Source organism: Delphinapterus leucas, chromosome 13, assembly GCF_059928025.1.
Source record: "Delphinapterus leucas isolate spDelLeu-1000000601 "Yukka" chromosome 13, BTC_Dleu_Yukka2, whole genome shotgun sequence".
NCBI classification, from domain to species: domain Eukaryota; kingdom Metazoa; phylum Chordata; class Mammalia; order Artiodactyla; family Monodontidae; genus Delphinapterus; species Delphinapterus leucas.
In genome coordinates this window covers 31,997,337-32,013,615 of record NC_143141.1, presented here as the reverse complement: position 1 = coordinate 32,013,615, position 16,279 = coordinate 31,997,337, and positions in this window count along the sequence as shown.

Here is a 16,279-nt window from a genome sequence, read left to right as displayed (position 1 = left end):
TTTGCCTCAAGGGCCATGATACTTGTCTTCTCCAGGTTCCTTCTGGCACAAGTCACCACCCTTCCTGGCATCCCACTCCTGGTCACCCTGAATGCCTGCTGCCCATCCCCCCTCTTCTCTGGCTTCCGGTCACCCTTCCCCTGCCTTGTGGGATCCCCACCCTATTCTTCACTGCCCTCCTCTTCCTAACTGCCTGCTACCAGGCTTCAACCACCTCTGCTATCACTGTGCTCTTCAAGTCACAGACCACCTGCTAATCGGACAATGTAGTTGTCATCAAGGGTCTTCACCTACTTCGTCCCTTGGATAATACTACTGACCGCTCCATGTTCATAGGCTGCCATGAAGCTGCCCCGTTTGGGTTCTCTGACCTTTTCTTCTTGCTGTCTTCCTAATCTTCCTATCTCCTGATGGGAGGTCTGCCTTCAAGCCCCCTTTGCCTCTCTCTGGTTCACTCCCACAGTCTGGTTTACTCACATCTTTTTTTTTTTTTTTTTAAATTTTTTAATGTATTTGCGGTATGCGGGCCTCTCACTGTTATGGCCTCTCCCGTTGCGGAGCACAGGCTCCGGACGCGCAGGCTCAGCGGCCATGGCTCACGGGCCCAGCCGCTCCGCGGCATGTGGGATCCTCCCGGACCGGGGCTCGAACCCGCGTCCCCTGCATCGGCAGGCAGACTCTCAACCACTGCGCCACCAGGGAAGCCCTACTCACATCTTTAAGCCTTGACTCTCAGCTCTACCTCTCCATCCTGACCTACTCTTGAGTTCCGTTTGCCTTCTGGCTTTCCACATGGATGTATGGGTGGATGCCTGTTCCCTTTGCCAGCCCAGCACCCAGTCATCCCCCTGGCAACAGCACCCTGCTTTGACCTTGGGGAACCATCCTTCCTTCCCCACTTTCTCAGTCCATGTGGTCTGGGTGGGGGTTGATGGTTCACCCTTGCTCCAGGGGTAAGAATGTGACATAGGCCTGGCCAATCAGAGTCCTGAGATGGGCACAGATCACCCAACTTGAGTCAATGAGTCATTTCTCCGGGACTTCTCTGGCATTACTGGGGAAAGCATCCTCTTTGGGCTCAGGTTTCAAAGCTGATGGGGAGGGCCAGAGCTGTGAGGGCCATCTTTGCCTCCTTTGGGAGGAACCACCTGGGAATGAAGCCAACACAGACAGGTAGAAGTGAGATGGAGAGAGATTCCTCACACTGTTTGAGATCCTGGTCTGTTCAATTGTGTGAGCCAATCAATTCCTTTTGCTTTAGCCAGTTGGAGTTGGGTCTGTGTTATCTGCACCAGAAAAAATTCCAAACTCAGAAATTAGAATCAGAAGTCAAATTTTTTGGGAAAAAATTTTAGAAGGAATTAGCTGAAGAGGGACCGTACCGCTTCCCCTGCTTAGAAGTCGGTGAAGCCTGCTACACAGCAGCAAACCAGCTGATGAAACTCTCCCACGGCCTCTAGAGCTCAGATGTTCCTACCAAGGCTGGAACTTTAGGGGACTTGCAGAAAAATGTCCAACAAGAAAGAGACACACTCTGGCTAAAAGGGGCCCATCTGAAAGCAGAGAGGAAGAAAATGCTCCTTTGCCCAGAGAGGCCCTTTCTGCCTGAGGCCAGTAATTCAATATGGCTGAGAGTCAGATAATTAAGAGCCAGTTCTCTGCTTCTAGCTAAAGTCAGCTCAAGCAAAGACAGGCAGGCTGGAAACGCAGAGGGAGACAAACCTGGGGCCTGATAGGCTCTTCACTCCTCAGGGCTTCTTGAACCCCTCCTGCTGTGCCCTCCCAGCTCAACAGAGGCAACCGTTGCTTCCAATACAAGCAGCCTTCCAGTGGGATGCAGCTTGAGGGAGAAGGGGCAAACGAACTCTGCCTCTCATCACAGACTAGGAGTTTGCATTGCCCTGCGGCAGAGGCCTAGCTAGAGCCACAGAACCATGGGCTCCTGGGACAGGCAGAGCATCAAGCCCTGTTGCTAAGAGACAACTCCTCCTCCTCCCCCAACAGCATCACCAGGGACTTGATTCAAGAATTATAACTTCCGGGCTTCCCTGGTGGCGCAGTGGTTGAGAGTCCGCCTGCCGATGCAGGGAACACAGGTTCGTGCCCCGGTCCGGGAAGATCCCACGTGCCGTGGAGCGACTAGGCCCGTGAGCCATGGCCGCTGAGCCTGCGTGTCCAGAGCCTGTGCTCCGCAACGGGAGAGGCCACAACAGTGAGAGGCCTGCGTACCGCAAAAAAAATAAAAAAAAATAAAAATAAAGAATTATAACTTTCAATAGGTCTCTAGTTTGGTTAATAGCTCTGGGGATGGCTGAATACGAACTGACTGAGAGCTTTCTAATCATTAAAGGGATTGTATTGCCAGGAAAAACCCACAAACCTGGAAAACAAAGGCCAGGGATTACTCAGCCCCTAAAGTTTCCCACCCCCAAACCTGCACCAATGGGAGGTGACCCCTCAAAGCCCCTTTTGCCCTTTTGCACATGGCCACAGAGCATGAAGGATAAGGGATGCTCTCCGAGACAGCAGAACCAGAGCAGCCGATAGGTGGGCCAGGGAACCTCATCCACGCCGACTGGTCAAGCATGTGGACTGGGCTATGGACTTATGACCCCTGAGTGTTCTCCCTCACCTCCCCTCTTCAACTGGGAGGGTTTTGTTCTTTCAGTTATCCGATTTTTCTTCCATCATTGTAGTTTGGCCATAAATTGAAAGACCATGAGGGGCTAGCTCAGTACCACGACAGATAAGATCTTGAATTGGGGCTGGGCATGGTAAGTGGTGAGAACTTGGAACGTCTCCTTCCGGAGGTGGGACAAGTGTGTTTTAAGTTTTGTGAGGGACAATTGCATTATGAGAAACAGAGAAAGTTTTAAAATTATACGAGAAGGGGGATCTGTCTAGATCTTGGACAGAGGTGGAAGGTAGTGGACATTTATTGGTTTTGCTGTTCAACTCCAGTCCCCCTTTGTAGGCAGACACCCCAGTTTTCCCTTGGAGAACCGTTTCCCCCCCACTCTGAGTCGATGTTGTTTGGGTAGGGCTGACCCCACCCCCAGGCCTCAGTGGAGCTCATGTGGCCTTGGCCTGTCCATCAGTCACAGTTATCACTCTGTACCGGGCGAGTTTCCTAGGCCAGGCCAATACAGCCACTCTAGACCTGTGCTCAGCCGGCAGAGTGTGAGGCTGGAGCTGCTGGTGGCCCTTTCTGTCCTCTCTCTGGGTGAGAAGAAGAAAAAGACTCCTCATGACATCCCTTGAGCACCCAGATCCAGATGTGCCCAAAACTTTAACCCAGGACTTGTCAATTGTGTGAGGCAGCAAATTTTTTTGTAGATTAAATCATTTGAATTGGTAGCCAGTAATGAGGCTCTAAACTACCACAAAGACCCACAGCACCAAAAAACAAACCTTGGACTTCCCTGACCCACTCCCCAGCATCCCTGTTTCCCTCAACAGTGCCACTGTCCTCCCAGGCACCCCACAGCCCTGGCCATCTTGATTTGGCTGTCTGCTAAGCCATCAAGACCAGCTGATTTCTCCTTTGAATTCTCTCAACACAACTGTTCTCTTCCCATGCTTTGTGCTCCCCCGACCCCTGGACTGCTAGTCCAGCCTTTGGTCTCACAGCTCTCTACCACCCTATATAAGGCACCAGATGCCTCTGACTAGACATAGTTCCTGCTTATGATCCTTCAATGATGCCGATCATCTGTCGGCTGCAGCCAAACTCCACAGCTTCATGCTTTGGCCTTGATGTACTCTTGCCAATTTGAAAAATGGCCTGGCTGTTTCACTTGCATTTTTTTGATTACTAATGGCTGGACATTTTTTCACAATTTATCAGTCATTTATATCTTTTTGGTGCCTTGACTATGTACTACTTTGCTCATTTTTATACTGAACATTCATCTTTTCTTGTGTTTCTTTTTTTTTTTTTTTTTTTTTTTGGTGGTACGCGGGCCTCTCACAGGCCCAGCCGCTCCGCGGCATGTGGGATCTTCCCGGACCAGGGCACGAACCCGTGTCCCCTGCATCGGCAGGCGGACTCTCAACCACTGCGCCACCAGGGAAGCCCTCTTGTTGATTTTTGAAGGCTTTTTATAATATTGATCTTTTGTCATTTATATACTACAAATATTTTTCTCGGGTGTGTTGATTAGCTTTTACTTTTGTTTACAGTCTTTATTGATATACTAAAGCTTTAAAGTTTCCTTCAGTAAAATCTTTAGGATTTCTCATTTTGTTGTCATGCTTAGGAAGTCCATCCCTATCCAAGGATTATATAAACTTTTAGCACATTGTGATCTCCTTTTTTAAAAAGTCCAGAACGTTTTTTAAATTAAGGGCTTTAAACAAATAACCATAATATTATAACTGACAATGACTGGTAGCATGCAAATATTTCAGGCTGTGTGGTTTCCTTTATACACTGGAGTTTTCATCCATCTAGAAATTTTTGGTATGCATGGTGAAACAAGGATTTTAAAAAACCCAACTTTTCATTATGGAGATTTTCACACATATTCCAAAATAGAGAGAATATGATGATGAACTCCTATGTACCCATCATCTAGCTTCAGAAATTACCAACTCGTGGCCAGTGTTTTTCATCTGTACACTGTTCTCCGGCTCACACCTCCTCCATCACTGAATAATTTTGAGCAAATCCAAGTTATTGTATCATTTCATCTAAAAGTACATTAGTATGTATAAGATAGGGACTTAAATTTCTTTTAAAAAACTAAATATTAGTCACTGTTCTAACATCACCATCTTTTAGGTATATTAACACTCAAGAATCTGAAAAAATTGGTATAGACGATCTTATTTACAAAGCAGAAATAGAGACAAGACATACACAACAAACGTATGGATACCAAGGGGGAAAGGGAGGGTGGGATGAACTGGGAGATTGGGATTGACATATATACACTATTGATACTATGTATAAAATAGATAACTAATGAGAACCTACTGTATAGCACAGGGAACTCTACTCAATGCTCTGTGGTGACCTAAATGGGAAGGAAATCCAAAAAAAGAGGGGATACATGTATACGTATAGTCGATTTACTTTGCTGTACGGTAGAAACACAATATTGTAAAGCAACTATACTCCAATAAAAATTAAAAAAAAAAAAGAGAGGAAAAAAAACCCTTCAAACAGTAGCCTTGAGGAGTAAATCCAAAAGATGGTTCTCTGAAAAGACCAACAAAATAAATAGCCCTCTGGCAAATCTATTCAAAGAGAAAAAGAAAGAAAACAAATACATAACACTATAATGAAAAGACGGATATAACCACTGACACAGAGATTTTTTTTTTAATTACTGAAATGCTACCAGTTACAACTCCTGGCCCAAATTTTTGAAAATCTGGATGAACTGAATGCTTTTCTAGGAAAATATAAATTATCAAAATTGACTCAAGAAGAAATAAAAAACCTGAATAGACTAATGGCTATAGATAAAACTGAGGAAGTTGGCAAAGTGATCAGGTATATATTATAAGGAGAACTTGGTTCACACACACACAACTGTTCAGGAACAGGGTTATTCTTCATGCACGTTCAGCTGGGTTTCTGAGCGCCTGTGTATGCCTGTCCATCTCAGCTAAACGCTGGTCCTTCCTGTGGGGGAATCTTGCCTACACCTTGCTAGCACCTTGCTAGCCAGGCTTCTAGAAGAGCAGGGGAAGGGGGAGGCCTGGGGATATAGGCCTAAGTGTGGATGTGCGAGCTAGAGGAAGGAAGGGGCTTCTGGGATCCAGGTGGCCCTTCACCTGAGGCCAGCCCACCCCACAGTTTCCCTCCATCTGCTGGAGCTGAGGAATGACTATGAATCATTCTTAGGAATATTTCTGCCTAGATCTACCCACCTTCTCAGCATGAGCATGAAGCTTTGCCTGAACGCAAGCAAGAAGGTGATGGAGGGAGGAGGGGAGAGAAGGAAAGGGCAAAATAGAAGTGTTGTCTATTCAAATTCCATCACAATCCTGTACTGTGATCACCTTGACAGAACAGTCAGAGATTTTCCTTTGCATTCTAGTCTCCCCAAATCAGCAACCTCTGCAGACCGAAGACCTGCCTCCTTTTTCAGCCTGGCCCTGCCTCCCTGCCACCCTCAGGACCTGTTATCTCCTTCCCCCATCTCAGATGTCTATCTCAAGTCTACTTTTTTTTTTTTTAAATCTAGGGGGATTCCAGGGACTCCAGTCCCCAGTCAATACTATTAATACCTAATTTTTTAAAAAATTTATTAATTTATTTGTTTTTGGCTGTGTTGGGTCTTTGTCGCTATGCGCGGGCTTTCTCTAGTTGCAGCGAGTGGGAGCCATTCTTCGTTGGGGTGTGCGGGCTTCTCATTGTGGTGGCTTCTCTTGTTGTGGAGCACGGGCTCTAGGCACACAGGCTTCAGTTGTTGTGGCAAGCGGGCTCAGTAGTTGTGGCACACGGGCTTAGCTGCTCCGCAGCATGTGGGATCTTCCCGGACCAGGGCTCGAACCTGTGTCCCCTGCATTGGCAGGGGAATTCTTAACCACTGAGCCACCAGCGAAGTCCAAGTCTACTTTTTTTTAAGTCCAGCCCAAGGTTGTTTTCTTTGGGTAGAAGACTCAATCAGAAGCATTAGCTTTTTTTTTTTTTTCTTTAAGGCTTTCCAGTGTGTGAGTTTCATCTCCTCTCAAATAAGACCAACCATGTCCAGATGTGTGCCTTCTCTGGCTCCTGTCTACTGTCACATTTTCACATGTTGACTCTGCCAGAAACACAGATAGTCTTGCATTTTCATGGCCTCCACTACCACGTAGTCACTAAGAGTTCCTGCAGTGAACATTATTATTTTTATCTGCTCAGCAAGTCTTCTTCACCTTCTGGTAATAGCAACATCTCATCTTCTCTTTGGTGAGCTTCCCCTCCCCACTCCATGTGGTTCTGACAGGGCTGCCAATCCTAGTAGGGTGGACCCAGACCTGATCAATCACTGTACCCCCATCTTCTTGGCCATAATGATTCCTCAGGCTGAGCCAACTGAATCCTTCACTGAGAATTTATATGAAAGACTGAGGAGTCCTCTTGACTCTCTGGGATCACATGCTAGGGATGATGAAGCTGTCTATGGCCTTTTGCAACCTCCACCCATGACATGGAGAAAACCCATGACTGGTGGGGAGAAAATGTGGCAACACTCGGAGTGAAGCCTAGTCAAGAGTTAGAGAGTCTTCACCCACTTTTTTTAAAAAATATTTTTCTTATTTATTTATTTGGCTACATTGGGTCTTCGTTGCAGCACATGGGCTTTCTCTAGTTGCAGTGAGCAAGGGCTACTCTTTGTTGCAATGCGTGGGCTTCTCACTGAGGTGGCTTCTCTTGTTGCGGAGCACGGGCTCTAGGCATGCAGGTTTTCAGTAGTTGTGGCACGCGGGCTCAGTAATTGTGGCCCTCAGGCTCTAGAACACAGGCTCAGTAGTTGTGGCGCACGGGCTTAGCTGCTCCGTGGCACGTGGGATCTTCCCCGACCAGAGCTTGAACCCATGTCCCCTGCATTGGCAGGTGGACTCTTAACCACTGCACCACCAGGGAAGTCCTTCACCTACCTTTGAGAACCTGTGTACAGTTATGCCCAAGATCCACTCATCCCTCTTTTTTCCAGTTACATGAATTGGTACATATCCTTTTTTGCTTAAAATAATTTGGGTTGGGTTGGATTTCTGTCATTTGCAATCAAAAGTCTTAACTAATACCCTTATAAATCTGTATTTCAAACCTAGAATTCTCTCCTAAACACTATTCCAACATGAATTCATTCAACGTACATTTACTGAGTACCTGCTCTGTGCCATGAACTATACCAGGTGCTGTGCTAGGGATGTTGAGGACACACAGACCTACAAGATCCAATCCTTGCCTTCAAGCAGCCTGTGATCTGGGACAGACTAAGGGATTGGATGGTGTAGTCATGAGATAAATGTTATGCAAGAGACTGGCACAGAATTCTACACTTAGCTTGAGGAACTGGGGGGGTGTTGGGGAACCCCCAGATGTAGTAGCATCTAGGCCGACTCTTTCTTTATTATTAATTTTTATTGGAGTATGGTTGCTTTACAATGTTGTGTTAGCCTCCACTGCAGGCTGACTCTTGAAGAGCAAAATAGAGTTGTCAGGTGAGGAAGGGCAATTATAAGGTTGGGGAGGGGAAGAAACAATCCTGAGCAGCAGAAAGAGCACGTACAAAGGCAAGGAACTGAGAAAGAGTATACCTCTCACAGGGAAGGAAAATGTAAACTCCATGAGGGTAGAGACGTTATCTTTCTTGATCACTGCTATTTCTCCAGCACTTAACAACAATGCCCGCTAAGTGCTCAGTAAATGTTTGTGGAATGAAGGGATGGCAAGGACTTAATCAGATGTAGTTTAGAGAATGGACTACAGAGGGCCAACGTCAGGAAGAAGGCTACAGGAACACACACGGAAATTGTTAGCCAAGGTAGCAGGAGTGCAAATTGGGAGAAGGATGGATCTGGGAACAAATAAGAAAGGAGAAGGGAGAAGGCTTGGTGACAGAATGACTGCGGTGGGTACGAAAGGGAGAAGTCAAGGGTCAGGCTCAGGTTTGGAGTTTTGAGCATCTATGTAGATGGGGATGAGGTTCAGTAAGGAGGGAAAATGAATGAGGGCAGGTTTGGGGGAGAGAGAGTGAGTTTGGTTGTAGATTCCATGAGTTTGAGGTTCCAGTGGGCCTTGGAAATAGAGATATTTGGTACATAGTTTGCAATATGCAATATGGAGCTGAAAATACAATTTTGGCAATTGAAGCCTAAAAACAAAAGTGGATGAGCAGGACCACGGAGAGGGTGCAGAGAGAGGAGAGCAGGGGTGGAAAGGTGGACCCTCAGAGAGGCAGAGGAGGGAGAAGAACCAAGAAGTTCCTAAGAACCAGCAGCAGAAATGGGAATTCTGGCAGGAAACCTTCAGGAAGAGAGGACGTCATGGATGGAAGGAGTGGGAAGGAGTAGAGAAAACAGTGTAAACAACAGGAGTTGACAACTCAGGTCAGAGCAGAGGTGGAAAAGGTCCACTAGTGACTTTAGAGAGGGCCACTTTGATGAGCCTGGCTGCTGTGGGTTGAGAAGAGAGTGAGGTGAGGATGTGAGTAGACAGTGAGTAGACGCAGGAAGCTCAGCCGTGAAGGGAAGGGGGTTGCATGGGAGAATCAGAGACAGTATTGAAAATGAAAGACACCTGAACATATTTAAATGCTTCTTAGAGATAACCTAATTTTAATCTATACCATCACTTCTGCTAGCCTGAGGCATGGATAACTCAATGCCTCAGACCTGTAATTTATAGCAATTCTTTTTTTAAAAGTGTTTCTTAGAAGCAGCAAGTAGGGAAGACGAAATGGATGATATTTTAATGTAGGCGGCTGAGAGCTTAATATGACCAATAGTGAACTCATGATACCACAATGCTCCCCTTGAAACCTGCTTCTTCCTCCTGTTTCCCATCTTGACTAACGTGCTCATTGTCTACTTGGCACCCTGCGTGCAACCCCCAGCACATCTCTGAATTCTCAAAGTCCCCCTCAGATCTCATCCGTTGCTGATTTTTGTCAATACTATCTTCTAAATATTTGACTCTATTTGTTGCTTTTCCTATAGCCCTTTTCCTATTATCCTCTTCTATCTGGACATTGATACTGTTTCTAACTGGAGTCTCTAACTCCTCCAGCTTTGAATTCTCATGGTTTCCTCAAAAAGAGATCCAGTCATGTCACTCTAATTCTTATAAAACATCTCTGAAGGCAGGCCATCTTCTAAGAAGTAAAGGCCACCCTGCCTTGCCTGCCCTCAAAGCTGACTGGAATCTGACCACCACTCAGCCTTGTCAGCCCTAGCTTATGCTTCCCACGTGCATCCTTAGTGAGCCCTATGGGCTTAGCTTCACTGAGAAGTGCCATGTGATGTCATATCCTTGAGTCTTGGCCCATGCTGGTCCCTCTTCCTGGGACTGCCTCCTCTAATCGGTGAATTCTGCAGGCCCAGCTCAGATGCTACCCTTTCCATGCAGCCTTCTACCCGCTCCTCCAGCTCAAGTCACATCACAACATGAATCACTCCTCACCATAGCTCTTCACACATGGTAACAAGTATCACATACTGGATGGTCATGGACCTGTTTGCACATCAGATCCTACCCTTCACATACATTGGAGGGCAGGGGCAATGCAACTGACTCATCCTCACACCTTCCACACACACAGTAGACCTCAGTATATTCTTAGAGGAATCACAATGAATAATGGAGGACGAATTGATTGATTTATGTAACCAAGGTGATTTCCACCACTCATCGTCATGAAACTGGGTGAATTTGGTTACAATTAAATCAATCCGAGAATCACCTTGAATAACATTTGCTTCTGCAACTCTGCAAGTCACCCACTGGGAGGTCAGAACTTGCTGTGTCTTCTCAACACTGTCGCTCTAGCAGAGCTCCAAGGCTTAGGACTTGTCTGCTTCGTTCTATTTTATCCACCCAACAAAAAGATGTTAAACACAAAGGCCCATGCCAGGCACTGAGGACACAAAGATGACTAAGACAGTAATGCTCTCAAGGTGCTTGCAGTCTAATAATCAAAGCAGGGAACATTGACCTACTAGTTATTCTGGTGAGACAACATGGTTTTCACTTAGTTCTCACGACAGTGCTGCCAAGTACGTAGTATCACCTCCATTTTAGGATGAGGAAATTGAGGCTCAGAGTGGCCAAATCACTGGTCCAAGGCCAGTAAGTGACTTAACAAACTGTTGCTTTGGTGGCACCCAATGAGCCATCCCTCCCAGTATTCTTGCCCTTATGCGGTCCTCTCTCACACTGACTCAGAGCTTGCCCGTGTGACTTTGGGCAATGGGACATTAAAGCCTGATGCAGGCAGAGGTTTGATAAGCAGTTCCACAGAGCTTATCCTCTTTGAATACTTCCTCTTGGAATCCAGCTGCCATGTAGAAAACTTGAGCTAGACTACTGAGTGATTAGATGCCGTGTGTAGAAAGGCCCTGGAGGATGAAAGGCCATCTTGATGTTCCTTTCCAGCCAGTCTCTCTCAACCGTATGCACCTGAGAAGGGCCAAGTGCACCCACAGTCACAGCCAACCCACATACCATAATAAGTAATAAATCAGTGAAGTTTTAAGCCCCTGTATGCTGGAGAGGTTTGTTATACACCAGTGAATAACTGAAACAGTGACAAGCTGGGATTTGAACCCAGTCAGTCAGTACCATTTGACTGACTTCAAAAACCATGCTCTTAGTTTCAGTACTATGTTCCTTCTGGTTGGGAGTGGAATGTCATACCAATACTGTAATATTCATAGGTTGGCCCATAGTAGCACTCAATAAGTATTTGTTGAATGAATGAATAAAGGGTGTGCTGGGCTACCAGAGAGGTAGGAAAGTCCAGGGAATTCAAAGGTAGGTTGGCAATTACCTTTCCACAACCATGACCCGCTTTCCCACTACAAATATTCCAAAAACAAATATTCCCTAAATCTAGAAACAAGTATGTGGATATCACCAAACTCCCTCTCTAGGTCTCTTTCTCTGTTAAATTCAGATCAGGCAAAATAGAGAATTTCACAGAGTTTGGTTTTCGATGGTCATTCCCCTTGCCCCCAACTCTCTACCATGCCCCTGGCATCTTCTCTCCCTCCCACCTGGCCTTCTGGGCCCAGCAGCTCTTTCTCCCTCTTTCCATATAAAATCCACACGCAGGAAAGCAGAGAAGGTGGAAATTACAGAAATGGGGGAGGAAGATTTGGATATTAGTAGATGGCATTACAGGCCAAAGAAATGAAACTCTAAGCTCAGTGCTTCCAGGAGACATCTGCCAGCAGGTGGAGGAGGTATTTTAAGGATGGGGAGCCAGCTGGAGGTGTCCCTGTGGTTGGGGAATAAAGGAATGCCCCCTGAATCCCCCAAGAAGGCAGAGGCTCTGGCTCTCCACACCTGGGGCTGTGGCCCAACATCTGTAGCTCCCAGAGTAGTCACTATAGCCTGGTGAAGACCCACAGGGGTCACTGCATCCAGTCCGCTGCTTCTTGGCAGCCCTGACACTGCCTTTTCTGTTCTAAGCTCCCCCTCATTCTTAGGCTCCTGCAAGCATGTACACACCCCCCAAGGTCACACACACATGGCTCCAGCACCTGGATCCACACCCTGAAAACCATCTGGGCCCTTCACTGCAGACTCAACCTAAGGAGAGAGCAGGCCCCACTCCTGCTCACAGGCAGACTGTGGCAAGTGCACACAGGCACCGTGGCACACACTCACATGCAAAGCAATGCAGTGGGGAGCTCACATCCAGACCACTGTGGGCACAGTCACCGGCGGAGGCACTGGGATATGAGGAAACATAAACATGCGTGCACACACATGCACACCTCCAGACCATCCAGACTTATCACACGTGCACAGGGGCACCAAACCCTCCCACCCTCAGACACCCGCACAGGTGCCCAGCCAGGCCGCAACACCAAGCCCCTCCCCCACCCCTTTTCAGAAGCAGGTGGAGAGGGCTGGGGTTTGAGGGCGCTCTTCCTCCTCCCTCCCTCTGGCCCCGGCTCTCCAAGGTCCAGAGTCCCAGTGGGATCTGCAGCCCGCCCCGCCCCCCAGCCTGGCTCTAGGAGCGACTGGCGAGAGGGGGGATGGGAAGCCTGGTCCCAAATCGTTCTGATTTTAAGTCCTTAAATTAACCGCCTCCTTGCCTCTGCCCTGGCCTGGCCTGCCCAAATCCCCTCCCCCGCCCCGGTCCGGGAGCCTCTCCGGCCTCCAGAGGACTGTGGGAGAGAAGCAAGAGAAGGCGGCAGCGGCTGGGGTCCTCCCTGCCTTCTCTCCAGGAGCGGTCCCGCAGCACGCCCGCGACTCGCCCTTACCTACTCCACCCCGCGACGAGGCCAGGCCCCGCGGCCCTCGGCTGGGGGTGCAGAGGCAGCCCCCGCGTGCCCGGGCCAGATGCAGGGCCGCCTCGGGGCCTCGGATCTCTTTCCCCTCCGCAGCCTCGGGTGGCCGCCGCGGCTTGCGCCCCCGCCTCCCTCTCGGGGCGGGGGCGGCCAAGCCTCCCAGCCAGTCGCAGCGGGAGGGGCACACAAACAGGGTGGGGGAAGGATAGAGGAGGGAGGAGGGGGCGCGCGGCCCGAGGAAAGGAAGGGAAGGGGGAGGGAGGTGGCAAGGAGGTGGGGCGGAGCCGGCCCCTCCTCCGGGGCGGGCTCTCCCGCGAGCTGGGGAGCCGCAGATACCGCCAGAAGCGGCTGCGCCGGGACCCCACGTTTTCCGCTGAAGGTGGCTTCGGTGGGGGAGGGGTCCGCGGCGCCGCCCTGGGGGTGCAGGGGCCTCTCCGGCCGCGCTCCTCCTGAGTCTCTGTCTTCCCGGGTCGCGGCACCGCCCAGTGCACTCTCCCTGCCCCGGGCACCTCCGGTTGTGACCTCTGCTGCCCACCTTTAATCCGAACCTCTCCGCCCTAACTCTACCACTCTGGCTTGGGCCTGCTTCCACTCGGAGCACATCCTGGGGTGGGCGATTCTGTGGGTCGGGAAGAGGGCCGGCGCGCTGCATTACTCCTGGGATCTGCGCCACGGGCTCTATGCAGCCTCCTGGGACGCGCGCCTGGGTGTGCACTCAGCGACCCCGGGTGCGAGACACAGTCTCCGCAGAGACTGCCTGTGTCAGTCCCCTCTGGGCATCCCTAGGGAACCACGGGAACTAGGAGCGTCTTCGGTCGGACTCCGTCATGTCCCGGACCCAATCTTGCCCTTAAGCGTGCCGTCTAGGAGCACGTGTCCCCATCACAAATCCTATCCGGGACCTGGTGGAGGAAGAAAGGGACAGTGGGCTCCGGACCTGGTTCCTTCCCACCCACTCCCACCTCAAACTTGGTTAGGGGAGAAGCCTGGCTCCCTGGGACTGGAGCACCTAGAGGGCCTGCCCTTGGCTTAAGGCCCATCCAGCTATTGAAGCAGGAGCAATCTGACTGTCCTGGGCTTGGAGGAAGTTTACAGGGCTGCAGTGGGTAAATCAGATAGGGTGTTGGGGCTACTAAGCCCAGGGCTGAGATGAACTGAGCTTTGGATTAGGAAAAGAAGAAATGGCATTTCAGGCTAGGGGTAGTGCTTGGACAACGGCAAAGAAACTGGCTTGGGCAGGGTTGAGGTCCAAGACCACTAGGGGTCGTACAGCTGCAGCAGAACAGAAATCCAGCATAGCCCCAGGATTCTCCAATAAACGAGGCTGATGGGGACTTTCCTTGACCCCATCCTATTCCTGCTAAGGCAGGGACATTGGGCATTTAGTATCTGGAGGGATAATTTGTAGAGTTGTCAGGTGGCTTTTGAAGAAAGGCAAATTTAATAAGGACCCAAGCCAGTCAGTTCAAACTTCCCTCCTCCCCCACATCTTCTCTTCCTACCCCATAGCTCCTGAATTTCCTTCCTCCTCAAGAAAGATTGAGCAAATAAGAAATCACTTCTCCTAAGACCTAAGTTATACCAGCTCCTATTAACCAAATGCCGGGCATTACACTAATCATTTTTATGCATATCATTCAGTTGTCAAACCTATTGAGTAGGTATTATTATTATCCCCACTTTACAGATTGGGAAACTAAAGCTCAGAGCTCAAAAAAGGGCACAGTCAGGATTTGAACTCAAGTCACCAAATTCCAAAGTCTGTGCTTGAATACAGTGCCCTCCTGCCACCCCTTTGCTGTATTAAGCCTACTGAGCCTTCCACTGCCAAAATGAAGATTCCCTAAATCCACCTGCTTTTGCAGACTGCCAAAAATATCCACATATTATTTTTTCTTCTAGTGATGTTTGTTCTCACTCTGTGCTTCCTATGAATATGCAAAACCAATTTGAGGGACTTCCCTGGTGGCGCAGTGGTTAAGAATCCGCCTGCCAATGCAGGGGACACGGGTTCAAGCCCTGGTCCCGGAAGATCCCACATGCCGCGGAGCAGCTAAGCCCGTGCGCCACAACTACTGAGCCTGTGCTCTAGCCCGTGAGCCACAACTACTGAGCCCACATTCCACAACTACTGAAGCCCACGCGTCTAGAGCCCATACTCCGCAACAAGAGAAGCCACCGCAGTGAGAAGCCCGCGCACCGCAACGAAGAGTAGCCCCCACTCGCCCACGCGCAGCAACGAAGACCCAACACAGCCAAAAATAAATAAATAAAATAAATAAATTTTAAAAAGAACAAACCAATTTGAGGCATGCTTGTGTATGAACACGTGTTTTCGTGAATGTGTACATACATGCATGTGCATACAGGTGTATATCTGTGCATATGCACGCGTGTGCATTGTGTTCGTGAGTGCATGCACGTGTGAATGTATGTGTGGGTGTGCTTGTGCATATGAGTGTGTATATACGAGCGAATGTAAGTGGGCATGCATGTACTTTATGTGTGTGTTCAGGTATGCATGTGCACACGCACACACATGTGCGTGTGTGTGTGTGCATGTGTGCCCAGGCTACGTTTTATGGACAACAGTTTCTGCTTGGTTGTTATGGGAACCACAGTTCTAAAAATGTTAAACTGAATCCCACTCCATGTGGGCCAGAAAAGCCAAAAGGGAGAGAGAAAGCTGAATGACAGACACATCTGGGGACCCAGACCTGAGGGAGAGAATCATGGGCTCCGGAAGAATTAGACAGGCACAGACCATCCAGAAGTGTGGTCCTACCCATGGAACCCCATGGATTGCATCAGTGCCTCAATCTTGCTTCTTCCCGTCTCCCTCCTGATCCTTTCCCAGTTTCATGCTCTCCAACCACCTTCCTTCCTTCCTCTTTCCCCTTCTCTTTTTCTCTTCTCCTTTTAGCCAACCAATCAACCCAATAATTAAGCACTTAAGGTGTGCTGGGCAGAAGGCCTAGTGATATGGTGGCCACACATGTGGATGATCAGACAAGGCCTCTTGCCCTTGAAGGAGCTCAACGGTAGGAGGATTTGGACAATACGTAGCGGGGAGGAATGAGCACAGAGCAAAGGGAGAGACTACAGAGGAGGGTGGATGATAAGTTTGCATCAGATATGGAGGGCTTTAACTGCGATGTATTTTTTGTAGGAAGGTGGAAATTGTGGTCAGTTTGGGATAAAACACTACGAATAATGGTTTAGGGAAATTACATCAGTAGTGCTGTGTAGTGTGAAACGGAAGGAGAGAGAATGGAGGCAGAGGGACCACAGGAAGCAGTTTGGTGTAGTGCAGGCTTGT